This window comes from Triticum dicoccoides, chromosome 2A (genome assembly GCF_002162155.2).
Source record: "Triticum dicoccoides isolate Atlit2015 ecotype Zavitan chromosome 2A, WEW_v2.0, whole genome shotgun sequence".
In the NCBI taxonomy this organism is placed as follows: domain Eukaryota; kingdom Viridiplantae; phylum Streptophyta; class Magnoliopsida; order Poales; family Poaceae; genus Triticum; species Triticum dicoccoides.
Window position 1 is genome coordinate 118,475,138 of NC_041382.1, and position 25,829 is coordinate 118,500,966.

At 49.0% G+C, this 25,829-nt stretch overlaps 2 pseudogenes; both read left to right on the plus strand.

Moving 5' to 3' along the window:
• Positions 1–1,650: 1,650 nt before the first annotated feature.
• On the plus strand, positions 1,651–2,410 carry LOC119357723 (annotated as a pseudogene).
• A 12,344-nt stretch (positions 2,411–14,754) lies between these two features.
• On the plus strand, positions 14,755–16,405 carry LOC119359143 (annotated as a pseudogene).
• The last annotated feature ends 9,424 nt before the right edge of the window (positions 16,406–25,829 follow it).

Below are 25,829 nucleotides of genomic sequence, written 5' to 3' on the forward strand. Positions count from 1 at the left end.
ACGCTCACTGTTCATCCAGAGGTAGCATCGATCGGCTTCAGTTAGCAGCAGTAGCGAAGGAACCGCTTGATCGGGTTCAGTTAACAGCCATCGATCGATCGCTCGGATTCAGTAACGCGCAGCCTGCAATGCAATCGCTTGGGTTCAGTTAGAGCCCAACTCCTCGCTCGGGTTCAGTTAGAGCCAACGCCTCGCACACACGTGCGTACGTGTACGAGAGAAACGCGCATCGCTCGGCCCCCGACCTCCCATCGTAATTGGGAACTCCCCGAAATTTTCCTCGACCTCGCTTCTACCATGATTTTTCCGTCATGGACGGCCCAAAGAATGTCATGCAGCTGCGTCTTCGGCCCGCCCAGGACGAAAAGTCCATTTTCTATCATGATTTTTTGTCATAGAAGTAGGAGCCCACCACATCTATGATGATACCAGGTTTTGTCACAATTATCGTCATAGAAGTGTCATATGTATGACAGGAAAAAAATCGTTCGGCCCAAAATGTCATGGATGTGTTTTTTTTTGTAGTGATAGTTGAGTATGTTGTGTGACCTCTTTTAATGGTAGGCTAGCAGATGTAGGGGGGAAGTAGGTGGTACTGTCTACCCAGAGTAAAGAGTTAATGCTTCGGAAAGATTGTTTCTCGATCATCCGTTTCTCAAACAACATGTAGTGCGAGAAATTCAAGGAAGGAGATCGAGTCTTGTGGGGAAAAGTGCGCAAACCTCTGCAGAGTGTACAAACTAATCATGATTAGCCGTGTCCCCAGTTATGGACATCCTGACTATCTGGTATTTGAATTATTGTTTTGATCTCATCACTTTACTTAATTAATTTGTTGGGTTATGATTATTATTTTGGGGTTGAGTTGGAGGAACCTTCTCAATACTTTTCAACCAACTTTGTAGTTAAATAAAATATATTCCTTTGTTCTAGGAAAAAAATAGCTTTATGCAAATGTTAAACTTAGAGCCTCCACCAGCCAAATAATGCATGTAGTGATAGCTATTGTTTAGCATTGCTCTACAGTGTGAAATTGCCAGTACATTCAATGTACTGACCTACATGGCTGCAATGTCTAATGTTGCAGGAATTCTTACAACGAGTAAGTGATACGTTAGGGTTACGATGTCTACACTCAACTTTGTTGTTGGTGTTGATGGGAATCCACAACTTTGATGTTACTTCCGCTATATGGATTGAGGTAATAGTATTTACGTTACTTTATACATGTGATTTACCTCTGTTATGAATCCTCGAGTATTGTGTGTGTCAGCGTACCGATCCAGGGATGACACTTAAGCACAGAGACTTGATCCATTTAGGTCGGTCGCTACATAAATGTGGCCCTGGGGTGGTTTTGGGGAGGGTTGATGGTGGTTTTGCTTGTAATAATGCTGACTTGATAGGCGTCGCTCGCTCAGCGTGTACTCGGCGGCCATGGACATGGCTGAGCTCGGTCGTCCACGCGCCAGCCTAGCCACCCCAACGCCAATATGTAATCGCCCACGGCCGCGGCCCTGCAGCCTCGCTCATGCGCATGCCCTCCCTTGGACGGCACCACCACGCTGGCAGTGCTCCAACAAGCGCTACCTTCCTCGCCGGGTGTTCTGCATCGCATGCACGGGTCAAGTGAATGGGCGTGGTCCTGCGATGGATGGAGCCATCTCCTTGCAGTGCAATGGGAAGACCATCAGTGCTGCGAAGACCAGAAGTCTGCGGCGTGGCCGTGGAGGCAGCGACAGCGTTGACGAGGGAGGAGGAGCTTACTGCCTTGTGGCCGCGTGTAAGCGGTTGCTCAGGCTCTGCAACCACGGGTTAAAGAAGAGGAGGTGCGCCGCCGTCGGTAGTGGCGATCGCATTGGTGGCCTGATATCTGTGTTGAGCAAGGTGCTGTGCGGCAAGGCCATGATCAAGGAGTGCGTTGCGTTGGGAAAATCTTGGCGGTGGCTGCTTCACCGGCGTCAACGTCGGCGGCGGCCGCGAGTTCCGCTGGCGACATCTGCCAATGTGATACACATACCATGGAGTTTGGGGACGATGATGAGTATGAGCAGCAGAGAGCGAGATGGAAGACGGACATGGAGGTGAACTCGTCGTGGCAACTCAGCCCAGTCTCCGTCCTGGAGTTGCACTCCGATGAGGAGTCTCTGGTGCATCATGTGCTAAGCTCTCGGGCCTCAGTTAATCACGCCATGGACTCAACCTCATGTTACAATCAATGGCTGATTTTACTTTTCTTGTTTGTTCTGTTCTTGTGACATGGGAGCACTAGAAGCCATCAACCAATGGGAGCTCACCTCCATCCAAAGATTTCCATGGTCCAACCTCGGCATGCTTCACATACAACGTATACGACGAGGATCGCGCAATAGAGACAGGGCCATCCAGGGGAGGGCACGAGCAAGAATGAGGTTGATGGGCTGCGGTCGGGGGCTTTTTGGCAGGCGTGTGTGAGGGAGTCCTGGACTAAGGGTCCTCGGGCGTCTGACCTATTAGACATGGGTCGGACTGATGGGCTGTGAAGATACAATGACCGAAGACTCTACCAGTGTCCGTATGGGACTCTCCTTGGCATTGAAGGCAAGCTTGGCGAGCAAATATGAAGATTCCTCTCTCTGTAACCAACCTAATGTAACCCTAGATCCCTCCGGTGTCTATATAATCCGGAGCGCTAGGTCCGTAGACAGATATCTCCTCATAATCAGTCATACAGGCTATACTCTTAGGGTTTAGCCATTACGATCTTGTGGTAGATCAACTCTTGTAATACTCATATTCATCAAGATCAATCAAGCAGGAAGTAGGGTATTACCTCCATAGAGAGGGCCCAAACCTGGGTAAACATCGTGTCCCCTGTCTCCTGTTACCATCGACCTTAGACGCACAGTTCGGGACCCCCTACCCGAGATCCGCCGGTTTTGACACCGACATTGGTGCTTTCATTGAGAGTTCCAGTGTGACATCGAAAGATAGGATCGATGGCTCGCCTTGTTCTCAAGGACAATGTCACCTCCGGAGGAGCGCTGGCCCCAGGGCAAACCCTCCGGCTGGGCAGCTTTACCATGACTGCCTGTTTGGCGTTAAGCCGACGATGACTTCTCGGGTCATCGAAAATCCCATCCATGTTGACACCAAATACTCCAAGCAGATGGATCCGGCGGAGATGTCGTCTTTAAACGAACTCCTAGATCGCATCGCCGCCCTGGGGGTCGCCACAGACTATGATCGGATTGGGCTTAAACCCGACCAGAGAGAAATTAAAACTCCACCGATCACCCATTAAATAGAGGTAGTAGAGGAGCAAGACGACAACTATTCCTCTATATTGAGGATGAACTATGTTCGGATCTCTGAGCTTGAAGAGCCGGACACCTGCCTATAGAAAGACATGTCTTGTCCTCCGAACATAGAATCGGACGACAAGCCCAAAAAATCAGTTGACATCCCGGAGCCCGGTCCATTAAGTTCGGAAGTTCTTCAAACTCCGGATCCAAAATTGGGTCAGGGTTCGAATTTCAAACCACCCACCCACCCAGATATAAGCGCTCTCATGGGCATACGACAGCAGTCTCAGGAAACGGTCCACCACTTCTGGGCCAGATTCCTCCTTGTCAAAGATAAGATTAAATATTGCCACGATAGAGACGTGATCTCAGCATTCCACAACAATTGCATAGATGAAGGAATCCTCAATGCCATCAACCATCGTCGCGTATCACGCTTCGCAGACCTGGTAACCATAGTATACAAGTAATGCGCAATGGAAAGCGCCTGGAAAACTCAGGCAGCTCACTGCGAACCACCGGTTTCCACCCAACCCCTCGTTCAGGTGAAAAAGACACACCCTCGTGGCACGCTCGTCCCAATGGTAAAGAAACATAAGCTCATTACGGGACACAGAACTGTTCTGGAGGGATGGCTCGATGGATCATGCAAATTACACGCAACACCAGATACTATATCAACCCACAACCTTAGAGCATGTTGGATACTCCGGCAGGTGGCCAAGAGCGGCGAGGATATCCTCACCAAAAACAACCCATAGCAATATCCCCCAGAAGACGACGACCTCAGAGTATTGACGGTCTTTGAGACTTTCGCTTCAAACAATAAGTGCAAAAGGGCACTCCGCGACCTCGTCAAAGTCTGCCAAATCGCAGCAACAAAATTCAGGACAGTCTGAGCACCAGCCGCCTTGGTCCTCAGTCCGATCATGCATGTCTTTCGACTCACCAAGGTTCTTATGGATGGTGGCAGCGTACTTAACCTCATCTACGAGGATACACTCAGTAAAATGGAAATAGACAAGAGCCGCATCAAGCAAAGTAGCACAACCTTCCGAGGAATTATTCCCAGCCGGGAGGCACAATGCGCGGGAAAATTCACATTGGATGTGGTATTCGGCACACCGAAGAACTATCGGACCGAAGAATTAACCTTCCAAGTGGCCCCTTCAATAGTGGATATCACGCCCTATTGGGGCAAGATGCATTTACACGCTTCCAAGCTATACCTCACTATGGGAATATGAAGCTCAAGATGCCCGGGCCCAATGGCATAATCACTCTCACTAGTGATCCGGACATAGCACTCCGCGCCGAAAATAAAACCGCATCCCTGGCCCTCGAGGCATTATCTGAAGACCTCGCGGCCGAAGACATAACTGCATTACGCTCCACGGTGGATAGGGACGATGTAATCCTGGACAAACGGCCCAAATCCACCTTCAAACCAGCAGAAGAAATAGTCAAATTCCAAGTCCACCCAACGGACCCCAAGAAGATGGCATCTATCGGAGCACAACTAGACCCAATGGTCGACACCGCGCTACGAGAGTTTCTACGCAAGAACTGTGACATATTCGCCTGGCACCCTTCTGATATGCCAAGAATCCCACGCAGGTTGGCCGAACACAACCTCAATATATTGAAGGGGTATAAACCGGTCAAGCAAACACTATGGCGCTTTTTTGAACCCAAACGTCAAGCTATGGGAGAGGAGCTAGCCAAGCTAATCGAGGTCGGATTTGTTAGAGAAATAAAACACCTGGACTGGCTAGCGAACCTGGTGATGGTGCCAAAAAAGGATAAATCCTGGCGCTTGTGTGTCGATTTCAAAGACCACAATAAGGCCTACCCTAAGGATCCCTTCCCCCTCCCTCACATCGACCAGATCATTGATGCTACTGCAGGACACGACTCACTGTGCTTCCTCGATGCATATTCCAGATACCATCAAACCATAGAAGGAGTCCGATCAAGCCGCAATGGCATTCATTACCCCATATGGGCCATTCTGCTTCAACACCATGCCCTTCGGGCTCAAAAACGCCGGGGCCACCTACTAACGCATGATTCAAACATGCCCGGAGAAACAGATCGGCAAGACAATTGAAGCATACGTGGGCGATGTCGTCATTAAAACTAGGCACGTGGATTCACTAATAGACGATTTACGTCTCACATTCAATAACCTCCATACATATGACATCAAGCTCAATCCGGAAAAGTGTGTTTTCGGCGTCCCTGTTGGAAAACTGTTGGGCTTCATCGTTTCCAATAGAGGAATTGAAGCAAATCCAGCCAAAATCCGAGCTTTGTCACAATTGGCTACGCCAACAGACCTTAAACAGGTCCAAAAACTCGCTGGATGCGTGGCAGCTTTAAGCCGCTTTATATCTAGATTGGGAGAAAAGGCATTGCCACTATATCGCCTCCTCCGGCGCACCGATCACTTCGAGTGGACGGATGCGGCAACGGCCGGACTGGAAGAAATAAAGGCCCTTCTTGCGAGCAACCCAATCCTGGTCGCGCCGAACGTCAGTGAACCCATGTTATTATACATATCGGCAACACACCAGGTGGTGAGCGTCGTGCTCGTCGTTGAGCAAGAGTAGGACGGACACAAATTCCCGCTTCAGAAGCCGGTATACTACGTATCCACTGTCCTCACACCATGCAAATCCCGGTACCCTCATTACCAAAAGATAGCATACGCGGTCTTCATGGCATCCCGGAAGCTATGACACTACTTCCAAGAATGTTCGATCACAGTGGCTTCCGAAGTACCACTCAGTGACATAATAAACAACCGTGATGCTACGGGCCGGATTGCCAAATGGGCCATTGAGCTCCTTCCATTCGACATCACATACAAAACGTGTCGATCCATTAAATCCCAAGTACTGGCGGACTTTGTCGCCGAATGGACAGAGTCCAAACTCCCTAAAGAGTACAACACATGTTCCAACTCGGTTATGTATTTCGATGGTTCCAAAATGCTGGCAGGCTTAGGGGCGGGCGTTGTCTTAACATCCCCCACTGGAGATATAGTTTAGTATGTACTCCAAATATTATACACAGACTCCAACAATGCAACCGAATACGAGGCCTTATTGCATGGTCTCCGGATGGTTGTCTCCATGGGCATACAACGCCTGGAAGTGCGTGGGGACTCAAACCTCGCAATATCTCAAGTAAATGGAGATTTTGATGCCAAAGATCCGAAGATGGTGACTTATCGTAACGTCGTCCTAAAAATGTCGGCTCGGTTCGAGGGGCTCGAATTTCACCGTGTGGCTCGAGAAAGTAATCAAGAGGCGGATGTCCTTGCTCGCATCGGTGCCAAGCGCGACCCTGTCCCACCTAACATCTTTCTGGAAAGGCTTTTCAAGCCATCTGTGGTGTGGCAAGGGGAGAGCGGCAACCTTAGTCTGAATCCGAACATAACCCCAGATTCCGAACATACCGATATCACCGGAGGCCCGGTCACCGAAATAACACCATCGGCCCATCTTATTATGGCAGTCATTGCCCCATGGACTGAACCCTTCTTGGCATACCTCAATAGGCGAGAGCTCCCTGAGGATCAGAACGAGGCTCACTGCATTGTTCGGTGTTCGAAAGCCTATAAGGTCCACAAAGGAGAACTCTACAAGAAAAGAGCTACCGGAGTACTTCAAAGATGTATCTCCGAGGAAGAGGGGCGGCAACTCTTGGCTGAAATTCATGCCGGTCTCGGTGGTCACCACGCCGCAGCTCGGGCCCTAAGCAAGGCCTTCCGTACAGGGTTCTACTGGCCGACGACCCGAGCAGATGCGCAGGACCTTGTCCAACACTGCGTCAGATGCCAGCTTTTCGCCAACCAAAGCCATATGCCACCCACTGCTCTACAAACAATCCCCATCACTTGGCCCTTCGCGGTTTGGGGGCTTGACATGGTTGGACCCCTTAAAGGAGGCAGCCATAAGAAAAATATCTGCTAGTCACGGTAGATAAGTTCACTGAGTGGATAGAGGCCAAACCAGTTAAAACGGTCGAAGTCGGACCCGTAATAGACTTTATATCCCGCGTTGTACACCGTTACGGTGTCCCACACAGCATCATCATCGACAACGGCTCTAATTTTACAGCCGATGAGGTGAAAGCCTAGTGTGCTAATCTAGGCATTAAGCTCGATTACGCCTCTGTCTATCATCCGCAAACAAACGGCTAGGTCGAACGAGCCAATGGTCTTATTATGAGCGGCATCAAACCCAGACTAGTGCGGTCTTTGAAAGAATTAGACAAGCACTAGGTTGAGGAGCTCGACTCCGTACTCTAGGGGCTGCGGACCACACCCAATCGCACTACTGGATATACACCTTTCTTCATGGTGTACGGCGCAGAGGCTGTGTTACCCTGTGACATTATTCATGACTCACCTCGAGTGTGCATGTACGAAGAGAGAGAGGCCGAGCTCGATCGACAGGACAGGTTAGATGCCTTGGAGGAGGAGCGCGACGTCGCAAAAGCCCATTCCGCATTTTATCAACAACAGGCCCACAGATATGAAAGCAGAGAAGTACGGGCCAAGACTTACAATGTTGGTGAACTTGTTCTACGCCTCCCGGAGAAGAAAAAGGAGAAACTCAAACCAAAGTGGGAGGGTCCCTTCATCATTGATGAAGTTCTCACTGGGGGAGCGTACCACCTGCGTGATGCATCTGGCAATCGCCTAGAGCCGAACCCCTGGAACGCGGCCAGATTCCGAAGATTCTATGCCTAGTGCCGAACTCTTTGTTCGTTTCCTTCTACCTATTGTCTCCAATACCTTTCTCCTCTCTTTTCGCCTTTTTTCTTTCCTTTTTTAGATTTAAAGCTCTTTGCGCGGCTCAACTGTGCACCTGTGATGTACACATCCTCGAACATGTGCGCCCATTATACCTGGGGGCTTCCCGGACTGAAGCTTATTTTTATTTTCTGTGCATCAAGCTCACCACATATGCGTTTTTCCCATATGTACCTTTTCTTCGCCATTATATGCATCGATATGACTTAAGTTTTGGCCAAGCTGGGTTGCCTGGCTCCTGTGCTTATGCCCTATGTACCCGTTAATTCGGCTAGGGCATAAAGGGAGCACCTCTGCGATTGTTACTACCGGGTCATCGGGATGTGTACGTCAGACTGGGTGAAGCCGAAAGCTAACGTTCTTAAGGGAATATTCGGTTGGTGGATTAAAAATGTTTTTGCATTCACCCCATGGTGAACCCCCAGATGTTACATATACTGTGATTTTTACAATCATAGTTCGGACATGCATTTAAACGCATGCACACCCAGGGAAAGGAACCCTTAACAGAACTATTCTCTCTGGAAGATGTTTCTTACAATCATAATGTAATATAACATAACTAGCTGGATACAACTTATATGTTCAAGCAACTATTACCCCTACGCCTGGTTTCCGCACATACCCCGGTATGTTTTACCGCTCAGGTATTCGGAAACACTCCGCACCTTCGGGTCCAGAGGTCGAAGCGAAAAGGTCTGCCATGACAATTGTTTTACAATTCAGCTAGAGTTACATATGTGAAGGGATGTACATAGTCACTTGGACTCAAAAATTTCCTCCTCTATATCGTCCAGCAGGCTGTCTAACTTACAATCCTGCTGGGAATACTTGGCAGCTACTTCTACTTGGTCATATACCAAGTTAACGGGAACTTCTTTGCCATCTGAACCTAGAGGTCCGACCCGAGCCATATGATTTGGATCAAGCTTGGTATACCGTGTTTTCACCATGGCCCATGCTTCTTGTGCGCCTTCCTGGTAGGCCGATATCTTCCACAATCGAAAGCGTCGCTGCGCCCCCTTGAATAGCTGTATAAGCTCCTCCATCTTTCCTGGAGGGGAGGAGGATGGCCACAAGGCCTTGTCAACACTTCGCATCGCCTGCCGAGCTTGCTCAAGCACTTGCGACAGCTCTTGTAGTAGATCGCCCGAGAATCTGGACATCTCCTCTTCGGGATGACCAGTCAGCATACCTGCAGACATAACTCTGCCAGTCCCCTTTTATCTCCGAATTATTCTAAGGTAAGTTCGACCACATACTGAATATGCCGCCTCGCAGCCTTTTATTCTCCTTTATGGAGTCAGCCAGCTGGACCCGCACATCTTTCAGTTCCTCGCCCAGTTGGGTATTGGAATCCTAGAGCTTGTTTTTCTTCTCCATAACTTGTGTCAGCACACGTTCGCCCGCGGCTAGTAGTTTTTTGGCTTCTCGTTCTCCCATTTGATTGGCTTGCAGTTGCTCTTGCAGTTGATCTGCTGATCCTATTAAGAGGTGAGCAACAGCGTTAACATAGCTGGTGTATAATTATGTTTTCTCGATGGAGGGAAACTTACCAGTTGAAGCCTTCTTGGATTTTTCCAGTTTGGCGGTAACAGCAGTTAGCTGTGTCTGACATTGTTCTAGCTCTTGAGACAACATGTTGTTCTTCTCCGTAAGCACCTGGTTATACATTGATCCTTAAATCAGTTGTATCAACTGCTTTAAGTCTCGGGGGCTACTGGTGTATGATTATTAAATCTACACTTACCCGCATATATTTCAGATGCTGGTCCGTGGCTCTGGAAAGCCCATCCCGAGCAGCTCGGATGTACGCATCGGCCGAGCCGAAGGCGTCAAATGCCTCCTTTGAAAAGTCGGGGTCGCGAAGAGCCGCCCTCCGATGATGATGATTCATGGCGCTCTCCACTTCAGAGTTCGTGACAGACATATTTTCCAAAACCTCTATGGAAGGACAGTTCAGCGCCACTCCCGTGTCAACCCCCATCCTTAGGGCAGGGTACGGAACCTGACTAGTGGAGGCACGTCCGGCAGGGTCCCCGGACATAGTCCGGCGGACACTTTTCCTGATAGAATGCGGCGAATGGCATCACAATTTTATGTGGCGATCAGAGGATGTATTCTTGAAAAGAAAGCCTTACCTCTTTGACGAGGGTTCTGTCGTATTATCATTTTGCCTTCCTCTTTGAAGACGTGCTCGGCGCAGGCCCCACTCTCCTCGGAGACGCTTCTAGTGCATGTTGTGGCGATGAGCGCCTCCCCTTTGGAACACAAAATAGTATGGTGGGTGAGGCATAGCAAGGTAACTCTTTTGAAGAAGGTGTCTTTTAAATTACTTACATGCGAACCAGGGAGGAGGCCGGGGTAATCGGCGATGATGGGTACTTCCGTACCATCGTAACTCATCTGATAGAATACTCCATCCTCAAGCTCCACAAATATGTCCGGATCTTCTACGTATCCGGGGTCAAGGTCCCGGTTGTGACCCTCTGGCTGGGGAGCGGGGCTATGGATCCCCTCGATAGCCTTCCGCCATTCTTATAGCAAGTGGATAGGTTACTGTCCATCAAAAATGATCCAGGGAGAGGAGTAAAATGGTGGGATTGGAACGTACCCAGCTAGGAGGATTATACATGGAAAATCCATCTCGACATTAGAGACGAGTAAACTCCTCCTTCTCCCCCTTATACAGTTCGGCCAATATTTTAACCAAAGCGGCGGGAGTTTTCGGACCCTTCCGGCCGCAGCGTGAGGCGTCGTCTTCCCCATTATAGTGCCACATGGAAAGCCCTCTGTATTGGAGTGGTTGGACCCCTCGCACTATGGAGATCGCCATTACCTCGATTGTTGACAATCCGGACTGGGCGAGCATCTTAATCTTGCCCATCAACTGACTAACTTCTGCACTATCCTCCTCCTCGAGGCTCCAAGGACGCCAGCTGTGGCGTTTCTTCAACGGAGCGCTTGAAAATTTGGGGAGGCCCATTCGGACTGGGTCAGGAAGGGCGACGTCGTCAATATAGAACCATTCGAAAGTCCACTCTTCGGAAGCCTTCTTCGGCGTGCCGGACAGGTATCCGGTCCCGGCGATACGCCACATTTCGGCTCCTCCCACTTCAAATATTGACCCCCCCCCCTTGATTACGAGGGACGAGGCAGAACAATTTTCTTCATAAATCAAAATGGGCCTAGCAGCTTAGGAATAGCTCACATAGATCAACATAACCCGCGATATGCAGGATGGAGGCGGGAGTTTAACTGTGCAGTTGAAGGCCGTAATACTCCAGAAGCCCTCGGAGGAAGGGATGGATTGGAAATCTGACGCCTCTTAGCAAAAAGGGGACGAGGCATACTCGTTTCCCCCTGGACGGATTGGGGAAGTTCTCCACCTGAACCCCGACATTGAAGGACGCCAGCCCTGCTCGGACGGGGACTAGATCCACGGGAGGAAGAAAGCCTTATTTTTGCAACTTCGATAGCTGACTGCGAGATACAAAGCATCTCTCCCAATTGCCCTTTTCGGAGCCATGGGGATGAGAGGAAGAGCTGGGAACATTAGCCATGTTGGGGTGGTTCTGCCTAGCAAGCTCTGAGGATTTTTCCGCGGGGTGTGGAATGGATCTGAGATCTATTCTCATTAAATAGGCACCTCTCTTGTATGGTCAGGGTGGTATGTGCAAGAATACCCCGACCTCTCGAATTCACTCGACACATGGAAGCTGAAGACGGGAAGGCGTGGAAGCCGAGGGGTACGATATTAAATGGAAAGCCGAATACATCACTTTGAAGTCATCAGAGGAGGAACCCGCCTTGCAATGCCGAAGACTATCTACGCGCCGGACACCTCGTCATTGAAGTCTGGTTCGGGGGCTACTGAGGGAGTCCTGGACTAAGGGGTCCTCGGGCGTCCGACCTATTAGACATGGGCCGGACTGATGGGCTGTGAAGATACAACGACCGAATACTCTACCCGTGTCCGGATGAGACTCTCCTTGACGTGGAAGGCAAGCTTGGCGACCAAATATGAAGATTTCTTTCTCTGTAACCAACCTAATGTAACCCAGGATCTAACCAACCTAATGTAACCCAAGATCCCTCCAGTGTCTATATAAACCGGAGGGCTAGGTCCGTAGACAGATATCTCCTCATAATCATAGTCAGGCAGGCTATACTCTTAGGGTTTAGCCATTACAATCTCGTGATAGATCAACTCTTGTAATACTCATATTCATCAGGATCAATAAAGCAGGAAGTAGGGTATTACCTTCATAGAGAGGACCCGAACCTAGCTAAATATCGTGTCCCCTGTCTCCTGTTACCATCAACCTTAGACGCATAGTTCGGGACCCCCTATCCGAGATCTGCCGGTTTTGACACCGACATCGTGCACGGCCGAGCTCGGCCATGGCCATGGCCGCCGAGCTCAAGATCGAGTGGACGACGCTACTTTTGCAACAACGTGCCAAGTCAACACCATTTACGAGCAAAACCCCCTTTAATCATCTCCAAACCCATCGAGGGCCACATTTATCCGGTTTCACAGAGTTTAGGGGGAAATAATCCAATTTTAGAGTTTAGGGGGATATTGATCCATCAAGTAGGATTTGAGGGGGGGGGAACTATACTTTCAGTGATAGGCGATGGCGCACCGGCCGAAAATTTTGGCCTGTCGCATCCCGTGCGTTCGCTCCGCTAGCTGCGAACCATCAGATCAAGAGTGCTTTGTCCCCCACATCCGCATCCGAACCCGCACGAGATAAAAAAAGGAAAAAAAAAGAGGAAAGGATGCGGCTCAGATCGCCGAAATCCATCGCATCGCTGACCCCGCCTGCGCAGCCGCCGGAGTCCCGCTCGCCGCCTCATCGTCGACGGGTTCGTTCCAGCAAAAACAACGTCGCATTCAAGCATCATCAAGTTCACTGTTGCAGCAGGTCGTAGTGGTCGACCGTCGTGTGACATCGCGATCCACCACCATGAGTTCACCGGTCCCAACACCCTACGATGCCGGTTCCAGCAAAAACAGAGAGGTGGTCTAGGAAAAAAACACAAAGAGCAGGCGTCGCCAGTTTGAAACAAAAAAACTTGATTCCAGCAAAGAATTATGTGCTTCCAGCAAAAAAACAATGTTATGATCCAGCAAAAAACTGAACATGGTTCCAACAAAATTTTGACACGGTTCCAGCAAAAATTGAAAAGGTTTCCAGCAAAATTGAAATGCCAGTGCAGCAAAAAATCATGCCGTCCACCGCCGTCCCAGGGCCATCCTCGTCGGTTGTAGCAAAGTCAAATGCTAGATCCAGCAAAAATAAGAAGTGGTTCCAGCCAAAATTTGATGTCGCAAAAATCATACGGCGACGACACCTCCATCCTCTCAATTTGCAGCAACACCGAAAGCTGGTTCGAGCAAAAATTAAAAGTGGTTCCAGCAAAAAAATGGATGCAGTAAAAAAAATCATGGCGGACACAACCATCGCCGACCACCACCAACCCTCGCCGGTTGAAGCAAATCCTCCGGCCGGTTACAGCGCTGCACCTCATCGGTTGCAGCACGCCCCCCTCGCGTCGCCGCCGGTCCCAGCATTTGTCGTGTTGGACACAACTGCCTCCGCCGCGGACCGGCCGCTCCACTGCCGGTGAGCTGCCGCTCGTAGTAGTGCGCGACGCCATAGCCTCGTAGCAGCCTGCAGCGCGTCCCGTCGTCGATTGACCGTTGTGCGGCCTGCCCCGCAGGACGAGCATCAGGCTCGTCGTCGCCACGCAACCCCGCCACACAGCACGGGAAATCAGCGAGCTCGTGCACGCCCCCTGTATGGGTGCTCACGCGTAGTCGGATGTGGGGATGAGGCCGCAGGGCACGCGAGATCGAGGGATGCCATGGCAGAGCGACGAAGAAAAAATGAGATATGAAGGCGAAGATTGGCCCTGTTTGGTTCATAAGTCCTAGGACTTTTTTTAGTCCCAACTTATAAGTCCCAAGTCCCTAAAAAGACCCTGCCTGTTTGGTTCCTGGGACTTATAAGTCTCTATAAGACCATATTACAACTATAAGTCCCTATAAGTCCCTCCTTGAGAGTCTTATTGCATAAGTCCCAAATGCCCACTTTAACTCCCTATAAGTCCCTCCTGTTTGGTTTAGATGGGACTTATAGGGACTTATTTAAGTCCCTAGACCAATAAGTCTCTGGAAACAAACACCCTTAAGGCCCTGTTTGGTTAATAAGTCCTAGGATTTTTTTTTAGTCCCAACTTATAAGTCCCAAGTCTCTAAAAAGTCCCTACTTGTTTGGTTTCTGGGACTTATAAGTCCCTATAAGACCATATTACAACTATAAGTCCCTCCTTGAGAGTCTTATTTCATAAGTCCCAAATACCCACTTTAAGTCCCTATAAGTCCCTCCTGTTTGGTTTAGATGGGACTTATAGTGACTTTTTTAAGTTCCTAAACTAATAAGTCCCTGGAAACAAACACCTCAACTCACATGCTCAGTCCTGAAAGAGATAAGGCAGGAAAGAGGGAAAGCGGTGGTTGGCCCCACAAGACGCGTGTGTGGTGGGAGGCGACCGGTGCAACGTTTCGGCCGGTGCGCCGGGTCTAAAGGTTTACCTTCCTCCTGTAGTTTTGGGCAAGGGAAGGAGACGGCCCAAGCTCGGCCTGCCACAGTTCCGCGGCATAAATTTCACAACGACCTTCTCTTCCTTCTTTGTTTATAAAATTTGAACGGCGCCGCCCTCCCCAAATCGCCCCGTTTCCCCACCAATTCCCCACCCCACCTCGCTCCCCCAAGGTCGGCAGCCGGAGCGAGCGCGATGGCTGAACCCAACTCGTACGAGGAGCAGCGCAGGAGGCAGGTGGAGGAGACAAGCGGAAGCTGGAGGAGCTGCGCCTGCACCGCCTCTCCGTCGCCGTCCGCGAGGCCGCCGTCAAGCCGAAGCCGGTCAGTTCAAGCCCATGCCTCCTTCCTGGCAAAAGGTCTCGCCTTTCTCCGCTTCGCTGTCTGGTTCCTTACCCCGTCCGACTTTCTTGGTGCCGCAGACCAAGCTGCCGAGGCGGTGTCGCGACGCCCCGACTCGGCGGTCCGGCAGGGTCGCCGGTCTGCCCGAGCAACCCGATTACCGCGACAGGAAAATCAGGTACACCCATGCCTCACCCAAACTGTTCTTTCCATCGATTTTTTATGCATAGGAATAGGAAGCACTACTTACTACTCCATTACTTGGTTGTCTTTCAGGGGAGGGGCATATGTCCAAAGAAGGCAATTGCCACCCGATGATGTGTACGCCACCGACGAAGCGAGCGCCTACGCCCTCACCAAGGCTGAAGAGCTCAAGAGCCAGCTGTGCTCCGACCACCCTTCCTTCGTGAAGCCCATTTGCTATAAAACTGCCACAGCTAGCTGCCTGGTAAAGCAAGATGACTACCATTGACAATGCATTGTGTCCATCCCATCTGTATGGTAGTGTCTTACTGGACGGTAATTTGATTTGGTCGAATATCTTGCAGCGCATACCTCAGCTATTCAAAGGGTGGTATCTCCCGTGGTGTAATGAGATGATTTATCTGGTGGATGAACAAGATGTTGAGTTTCATTTGCCTTACCATGCGCTAAGTGGTTCCATCGGCACTGGGTGGAAAATGTTTGCCATCGGCCACAACCTAGCTGACGGTGATTGCTTGGTGTTCCAGCAAGTTCAGAAAACAAAGTTCAAGGTGAGACTCTTGAAGTTATTCTAGAGCCCTATTGGGAACTCGGGATATCCTTTAAAACCACATGTGGTCAGAGTTAACGAGTCATTTCTTATGGATTTTCTGTGCAACTCGTTGCATCATAATTGAGAATTATGATTCTATAGCTTCTAAAATTTTGCTTGGTGAGTTAATGGTGTTATCCACATGAATGTTCAAGTGTTTAAATTCAATGTTATTGTGCAGCCAAACAATGATGTCATGTTGACCGAGTTTCCCACATCACGAAACAAGAATTGCAAATGAACAAAAAGGGATCGTTAAGACATAATGATAGGGATGATCCATGTATGTTGATGTAACTATGACTAACTATGCAACCTGTATTATGTAATGCATGTCTACATAATTAGAGCAAGTTCCTACTACGAAAAGGACCACTGTTGACGCCTTTAGCTTCAACTATTGCGACCACAACAGGTAAGTTGATCTTACCATCATCTGCATTGGTTCACAATAATTCAAGTGTTAAAAAGATATAATTCATTTTTTCGTGCTATGTAACCATTTCCTTTTGCTATGATGCTTCGTGCCCCAGCATTAATGATTCTTTTCTCCATTTGAATTCCAAGATGTTCTTGAACAGTTTTCACCTTTACAGTTTACCATACAATAGTCTTGAAGAGAAAATTCTGACTTATCAGTTTTTTTATCCCTAGATGCTCCTTGTTTTGCTGCCGTGCACGATAGTTAAACCATGATGAGTTAAACATCATGTTGAAATTCCGCAAAAATAAAATCATGTCGAAGGTTAAACAGTCAATTTCTATAAAAGAATTAACTATACTCTATGAATCATTACTTCCAAACTTATTCCCCTTCAATGTAGCCATGTTAAGCTGTTCAGTACCCCGCCATCAACCAGCACCTGTGCACAGCAGTATATTTGGCCTGATTTGATATCATGTTTCGATTCCCATAAAAATTATAGTGTCCATCTTTTTTTCCTTATAAATTGTGTAGACTAATAGATGTAGAATTGAATCAAATTAGTTGCTTCACCTTAGCCTTTATACTATCTAACTAATTGATTTGCTCAGTGCCTTGCAGGATGGAAATATATGACTGGAGCGAAGATCAATGGGAGCTTTGCTGTCCTGAAGTTTAATATATTAACATGGAATGAAGAATGGTAGTGGAAACAAAGTATTTCATTTGATTGGGTCTGTTAGATGTATATAGTCCATTGTGTACATCCCCATTGTATAAGGGGCTTTTCTGCACTTTACCACATCTGTATATGTACTGGCCATTGGCCCTCAGTAAAGCTAAGTTGCTCATTCCTAACATGGTATCAGATGCTTAGGTTCCCCTTGCTCCCCCGCACGCTGCAACTCCGTGCTCCTCTGCTCGATTCTGGCCACCGCCGTCGCTCTCATCCCGTTCGGATCCGCCGCTCCGGCTGTCCCGTTCGGCCTCGTCTCCCCCGTCTGGCGCATCTTGGCCCGCGCCAAGGGAGCGCTTCTCCATCCCCCGAGTGAGCACGCTCCTGTCGGCCGGCCGCGGGAGCGCCTCCTCTGCTCGATCCCGCCTCGGGAGCGCCTCCTCTGCTCGATCCCGTCCGGGTCGGGCGCTCCTCTTCCCCTCGCGCAGTGCCCGCGCGCTCCTCGTCCTCTCGCTCCGGGCCGCGACCGTGCTGGGCCGCGTGCTCCTCCTCCTCTCAAGCCAGACTGCGCGTTCCCTGTCCGTCTGCCTGCGCTGCTCGCCTGGCTGCATCGGGGAGTCTCTGTCTCTCGCGCTTCCTGCCCGCGGCCGCTATCTGTGGCCTCGCTCGCTTCCTGGCTCGAGATCCCCTCGATCCAGATCGAGTTGAGGATCCGTTGACCCAAAAAAAGACAGCGAGATATCTCAGTAGGCCATCTTCGAGCTATGTGGTTGTTCCTCGCTGCTCGGTGATCTTTGATGGCACCAACTATGCTGAGTTTGTGGGCTTCATGCGTATCCATATGCGCGGTCTTCTACTGTGGGGCGTACTCTCAGGCAATGTAGCTTGTCCGCCCTGTCCCGTTGCTCCGATGGCCCCTGTTCCGCCGGTTCCGCCTGTGCTTGCTGCTGATGCCTCTCAGGCTGATCGTGATGCAGCCAAGGCCCTTGATGACGCTGCGGTTGATGCTTATGATCAGCAGGTATCTTCATATTCTGATGCTCTTTCTGTCTATCGGGATGATCTGTCTGCTTACACTCAGTGGTGCAATGATGATGCTCGAGCTGCTGCCGTTCTCACTGCGAGTGCCCTTCCTCAGTTTGCTTCCGAGTTCATGGGCCTCGATACAGTTGCAGCGATGTGGTCCTACCTCTGTCAGCGCTATCAGCCCTCTGGCGATGCCCTATACCTCTCTGTGCTGCGTCAGGAGCATGCTCTCCAGCAGGGTGATTTGTCTGTTAATGAGTTCTACTCACAGTGTTCTGCCATCTGGCGTCAGCTTGACTCACTGAGGACAGTTGTTTGTGGAACCTGCCGTTGTTGTCAGACTACGCGGTCTGACTTGGAGTTTCAGCGGGTCCATGAGTTTTTATCTCGTCTCCGCTCCGAGTTTGAGCCCAGACGTGCTCACTTGCTTGCTCGTGGTCGTGTTCCTATCTCGGAGGTGCTTGCCGAGCTTCGTGTTGAGGAGACTCGCCTTCGCTCTGCCAGTCTGCTGATGGTCCCGTCTGTATTGGCTGCTCGGGCTCCAGTATCGTCCGCTCGCCTCACTACTCCCCCGCTCCTACCCACGCCTTTAGGGGGTGGGTCGCCCTGCTTATGCTGAGAAGGGCCGGTCGCGGCATGACACCTTCTGTGGCTACTGCTCTCGGCCAGGTCATCCCGAGTCTGATTGCCGTGAGAAGAAGCGAGACCAGAGGCGCTCCTCTTCCAGTGGGACTCCTGGATCTTTCTCAACTCCGTCACTCACCGACCAGGACATTGTGAGGCTCAAGCGTCTCTTGGCTTCCTCAGGCTCTTCGTCGACTGGTTTCGCTGCTGTTGTAACTGCATCCACCTCTCCATCACCGCAGGCATCGACTCAGTCAGGTACATCTTCGTGGGTTCTGGATTCTGGAGCCTCCTTTCATATGTCTTCTGATTCTTCTGTGCTGTCTTCCCTTCGACCTCTTGATTCGCCTGTTAATGTTCTTGCTGCCGATGGCACACCTCTTCCTGTTACTAGTCGTGGTCTTCTTTCCACTCCATCTTTTTCTGTTCCTAGTGTTTCACATGTTCCTCGCCTTACCATGAATCTTTTTTCTGCTGCCCAACTTACTGATTCTGGTTGTCGTGTCATTCTTGATACCGACTCTTACTCCATTCAGGATCGTCGCACCAAGACTTTGATTGGTGCTAGCCCCCGGCGCCGTGAGTCCGAGGGCCTTTGGGAGGTTGACTGGCTTTGTGTTCCTTCCGCTGCCACCACTTCTGCCAGCTCCCATGCTCTCGCTGCCTCTTCGTCTGCGTCCTTCCAGCAGTGGCATCATCGCCTTGGTCACATATGTGGCTCTCGCTTGTCTTATTTAGTTTGTCAGGGCCTCTTAGGGTCCGTATCTGGAGATGTCTCCTTACATTGTAATGGTTGCAGACTTGGCAAATAGATGCAGTTACCTTATCCTACTAGTGAGTTTGTATCTCAGCGTCCTTTTGACTTAGTTCATTCTGATGTCTGGGGTCCTGCTCCCTTTGATTCGAAGGGTGGTCATCGCTACTATGTTTTGTTTATTGATGATTTCTCTTGCTACACTTGGCTCTACTTCATGAAATCTCGTAGCGAGGTTCTCCCTATATACAAACGTTCTGCTGCCATGGTTCACACCCAGTTTGCCACGCCCATTCGTATTTTTCGTGCTGACTCCGCTGGAGAGTATATCTCTCAGCTGTTGCGTGGTTTTCTCGCAGAACAGGGTACTCTTGCCTAGTTCTCATGTCCTAGCGCTCATACTCAAAATGGCGTTGCAGAACGAAAGCATCGTCATTTGCTTGAGACGGCTCGTGCGCTGATGATTGCTGCTTCCCTTCCACCCCATTTTTGGGATGAGGCTGTTTCTGCATCCACCTATCTTATCAACATTCAGCCATCGACTGCTCTGCAGGGTGCTATTCCTCTGGAGTGTCTCACTGGTCGCTCTCCTGACTACTCAGCTCTTTGTATGTTTGGATGTATGTGCTATGTTCTTCTTGCCCCTCGAAAACGCACCAAACTGACTGCTCAGTCGGTTGAGTGTGTTTTCCTTGGCTATAGTGATGAGCACAAGGGCTATCAATGTTGGGATCCAGTGGGTCGTCGCTTGCGCATCTTGCGTGATGTGACATTTGATGAGTCTCGTTCTTACTACCCATGTCCTTCTTCCTCGAGCTTCTCTGTGGACGACCTTTCTTTCCTTCTTCTTCCCAATACACCCTGCTATGTGCCTCATGTGTCACCTCCTCCTCTGGCACCTCTCATTCCTTCTCACTCACCATCGCCACCATTCTCCTCCTCCACCTCTCCGCCATCATCTCCCGTTCGTCACCCTCTCTCACCGTTTCCTCTTCACTATACTCGTCGCTCTCATACTGAGGATGTCTCCTTTGACAAGCCTTCCACCTCTGGTTCACCTCTAACGCCTCCCCCGGTTCACAACCTCCGTGCTCGGCCTTGCCCCCCGCCTGATCGCTACTCCCCTGATCGGTACGGTCTCTCTGCTATTGCTGAGCCCACTTCCTATCGGACTGCCCTGACTCAGCCTGAATGGCAGCTTGCGATGGCCGAAGAACTTGCTGCCCTTGAGCGCTCTGGCACCTGGGATCTGGTTCCCCTTCCTTTCGGTGTCCGTCCTATCACCTGCAAGTGGGTCTACAAGATTAAGACTCGCTCCGATGGTTCTCTTGAGCGCTACAAAGCTCGTCTTGTGGCCCGTGGTTTCCAGTAGGAGCAGGGGCGCGATTATGATGAGACATTTGCTCCTGTGGCTCACATGACCACTGTACGCACTCTTCTTGCTGTGGCTTCTGTTCGTCAGTGGTCTATCTCTCAACTTGATGTCCAGAACGCCTTTCTCAATGACGAGTTGCGTGAGGAGATTTATATGCAGCCACCACCGGGGTACTATGCCCCTGATGGTATGTTCTGTAGACTTCGGCGCTCCCTCTATGGTCTTAAACAGGCCCCTCCCGCCTAGTTTGAGCGTTTTGCCTCTATGGTGACTGCAGCTGGTTTCTTGCCCAGTGATCATGATCCCGCGTTGTTTGTTCACACGTCTCCTCGTGGTCGGGCTCTTCTCCTTCTCTATGTTGATGACATGATCATCACTGGTGACGACTCTGAGTACATTGCTTTTGTTAAGACTCGCCTTCGCGACCAGTTTCTCATGACTGATCTTGGTCCACTTCGCTATTTTCTTGGGATTGAGATCTCCTCGACCTCTGATGGCTTTTACATCTCCCAAGAAAAATATATTCAGGATCTTCTTACTCGCGCTGCTCTTAGTGATGAGCGCCCTATTGTGACTCCTATGGAGCTCAACGTTCAGCTTTGTGCCTCTGTGTTGGGAAACGTAGTAATTTCAAAAAAATTCCTACGCACACGCAAGATCATGGTGATGCACAACAACGAGAGGGGAGAGTGTTGTCTACGTACCCACGCAGACCGACTGCGTAAGCGTTGACACAACATAGAGGAAGTAGTCATACGTCTTCCCGATCCGACCGATCCAAGCACCGTTACTCCGGCACCTCCGAGTTCTTAGCACACGTACAGCTCGATGACGATCCCCGGGCTCCGATCCAGCAAAGCGTCGGGGAGGAGTTCCGTCAGCACGATGGCGTGGTGACGATCTTGATATTCTACCGTCGCAGGGCTTCGCCTAAGCACTGCTACAATATAATTGAGGTGGAATATGGTGGCAGGGGGCACCGCACACGGCTAAGGAACGATCTCAATGATCAACTTGTGTGTCTAGGGGTGTCCCCTGCCTCCGTATATAAAGGAGCCAAGGGGAGGGGGCTGGCCGGCCAAGGAGGGCGCGCCAAGGGAGTCCTACTCCCTCTGGGAGTAGGATTCCTCCCCCCAATCCTAGTTGGAGTAGGATTCGCTGAGGGGGAAAGAGAGAGAGGGGGGCCGGCCACCTCTCCTTGTCCTAATAGGACTAGGGGAGGGGGGAGGCGCGCGGCCCATCTTGGGCTGCCCCTTCTCCTTTCCACTAAAGCCCATTAAGGCCCATACAGCTCCCGGGGGGGTTCCGGTAACCTCCCGGTACTCCGGTAAAATACCGATTTCGCCCGGAACACTTCCGATATCCAAACATAGGCTTCCAATATATCAATCTTTATGTCTCGACCATTTCGAGATTCCTCGTCATGTCCGTGATCACAACCGGGACTCCAAACTAACTTCGGTACATCAAAATGCATAAACTCATAATAACTGTCATCGTAACGTTAAGCGTGCGGACCCTACGGTTCGAGAATAATGCAGACATGACTGAGACACATCTCCGGTCAATAACCAATAGCGGGACCTGGATGCCCATATTGGCTCCTACATATTCTACGAAGATCTTTATCGGTCAGACCGCATAACAACATATGTTGTTCCCTTTGTCATCGGTATGTTACTTGCCCGAGATTCGATCGTCGGTATCCAATACCTAGTTCAATCTCGTTACCGGCAAGTCTCTTTACTTGTTCCGTAATACATCATCTCACAACTAACTCATTGGCTGCAATGCTTGCAAGGCTTATGTGATGAGCATTACCGAGAGGGCCCAGAGATACCTCTCCGACAATCGGAGTGACAAATCCGAATCTCGAAATACGCCAACCCAACATCTACCTTTGGAGACACCTGTAGAGCTCCTTTATAATCACCCAGTTACGTTTGTGACGTTTGGTAGCACACAAAGTTTTCCTCCGGTAAACGGGAGTTGCATAATCTCATAGTCATAGGAACATGTATAAGTCATGAAGAAAGCAATAGCAACATACTAAACGATCGGGTGCTAAGCTAATGAAATGGGTCATGTCAATCAGACCATTCAACTAATGATGTGACCTCGTTAATCAAATAACAACACCTTGTTCATGGTTAGGAAACATAACCATCTTTGATTAACGAGCTAGTCAAGTAGAGGCATACTAGTGACACTAAGTTTGTCTATGTATTCACACATGTATCATGTTTCCGGTTAATACAATTCTAGCATGAATAATAAACATTTATCATGATATAAGGAAATAAAAAATAACTTTATTATTGCCTCTAGGGCACATTTCCTTCAGTCTCCCACTTGCACTAGAGTCAATAATCTAGATTACACAGTAATGATTCTAACACCCATGGAGCCTTGGTGCTGATCATGTTTTGCTCGTGGAAGAGGCTTAGTCAACGGGTCTGCAACATTCAGATCCTTATGTATCTTGCAAATCTCTATGTCTCCCACCTGGACTAGATCCCGGATGGAATTGAAGCGTCTCTTGATGTGCTTGGTCCTCTTGTGAAATCTGGATTCCTTTGCCACGGCAATTGCACCAGTATTGTCACAAAAGATTTTCATTGGACCCGATGCACTAGGTATGACACCTAGATCGGATATGAACTCCTTCATCCAGACTCCTTCTTGGCTGCTTCTGAAGCAGCTATGTACTCCGCTTCACATGTAGATCCCGCTACGACGCTTTGTTTAGAACTGCACCAACTGACAGCTCCACCGTTTAATGTAAACACGTATCTAGTTTGCGATTTAGAATCGTTCGGATCAGTGTCAAAGCTTGCATCAACGTAACCTTTTACGGTGAGCTCTTTGTCACCTCCATATACGAGAAACATATCCTTAGTCCTTTTCAGGTATTTCAGGATGTTCTTGACCGCTGTCCAGTGATCCACTCCTGGATTACTTTGGTACCTCCCTGCTAGACTTATAGCAAGGCACACATCAGGTCTGGTACATAGCATTGCATACATGATAGCGCCTATGGCTGAAGCATAGGGAACATCTTTCATTTTCTCTCTATCTTCTGTAGTGGTCGGGCATTGAGTCTGACTCAACTTCACACCTTGTAACACAGGCAAGAACCCTTTCTTTGCTTGATCCATTTTGAACTTCTTCAAAATCTTGTCAAGGTATGTGCTTTGTGAAAGTCCAATTAAGCGTCTTGATCTATCTCTATAGATCTTTATGCCTAATATGTAAGCAGCTTCACCAAGGTCTTTCATTGAAAAACTCTTATTCAAGTATCCCTTTATGCTATCCAGAAATTCTATATCATTTCCAATCAGTAATATGTCATCCACATATAATATCAGAAATGCTACAGAGCTCCCACTCACTTTCTTGTAAATACAGGCTTCACCCAAAATCTGTATAAAACCAAATGCTTTGATCACACTATCAAAGCGTTTATTCCAACTCCGAGAGGCTTGCACCAGTCCATAAATGGATCGCTGGAGCTTGCACACTTTGTTAGCTCCCTTTGGATTGACAAAACCTTCTGGTTGCATCATATACAACTCTTCTTCCAGAAATCCATTCAGGAATGCAGTTTTGACATCCATCTGCCAAATTTCATAATCATAAAATGCGGCAATTGCTAACATGATTCGGACAGACTTAAGCATCACTACGGGTGAGAAGGTCTCATCTTAGTCAACCCCTTGAACTTGTCGAAAACCTTTTGCGACAAGTCGAGCTTTGTAGACAGTAACATTACCATCAGCGTCAGTCTTCTTCTTGAAGATCCATTTATTCTCAATTGCTTGCCGATCATCGGGCAAGTCAACCAAAGTCCATACTTTGTTCTCATACATGGATCCCATCTCAGATTTCATGGCTTCAAGCCACTTTGCTGAATCTGGGCTCACCATCGCTTCTTCATAGTTCGTAGGTTCATCATGATCTAGCAGCATGATTTCCAGAACAGGATTATCGTACCACTCTGGTGCGGATCTCGCTCTGGTTGACCTACGAGGTTCAGTAGTATCTTGTCCTGAAGTTTCATGATCATCATCATTAGCTTCCTCACTAATTGGTATAGGTGTCGCAGAAACAGTTTTCTGTGATGTACTACTTTCCAATAAGGGAGCGGGTACAATTACCTCGTCAAGTTCTACTTTCCTCCCACTCACTTCTTTCGAGAGAAACTCCTTCTCTAGAAAGGATCCATTCTTAGCAACAAATGTCTTGCCTTCGGATCTGTGATAGAAGGTGTACCCAACAGTCTCCTTTGGGTATCCTATGAAGACACATTTCTCCGATTTGGGTTCGAGTTTATCAGGTTGAAGCTTTTTCACATAAGCATCGCAGCCCCAAACTTTAAGAAACGACAACTTTTGTTTCTTGCCAAACCACAGTTCATAAGGCGTCGTCTCAACGGATTTTGATGGTGCCCTATTTAACTTGAATGCGGCCGTCTCTAAAGCATAACCCCAAAACGATAGCGGTAAATCAGTAAGAGACATCATAGATCGCACCATATCTAGTAAAGTACGATTACGACATTCGGAAACACCATTGCGCTGTGGTGTTCCGGGTGGCGTGAGTTGCGAAACTATTCCACAATTTTTCAAATGTACACCAAACTCGTAACTCAAATATTCTCCTCCACGATCAGATCGTAGAAACTTTATTTTCTTGTTACGATGATTTTCAACTTCACTCTGAAATTCTTTGAACTTTTCAAATGTTTCAGACTTATGTTTCATTAAGTAGATATACCCATATCTGCTTAAGTCATCTGTGAAGGTGAGAAAATAACGATATCCGCCACGAGCCTCAATATTCATCGGACCACATACATCTATATGTATGATCTCCAACAAATCTGTTGCTCTCTCTATAGTACCGGAGAACGGTGTTTTAGTCATCTTGCCCATGAGGCACGGTTCGCAAGTACCAAGTGATTCATAATCAAGTGGTTCTAAAAGTCCATCAGTATGGAGTTTCTTCATGCGCTTTATACCGATATGACCTAAACGGCAGTGCCACAAATAAGTTGCACTGTCATTATCAACTCTGCATCTTCTGGCTTCAA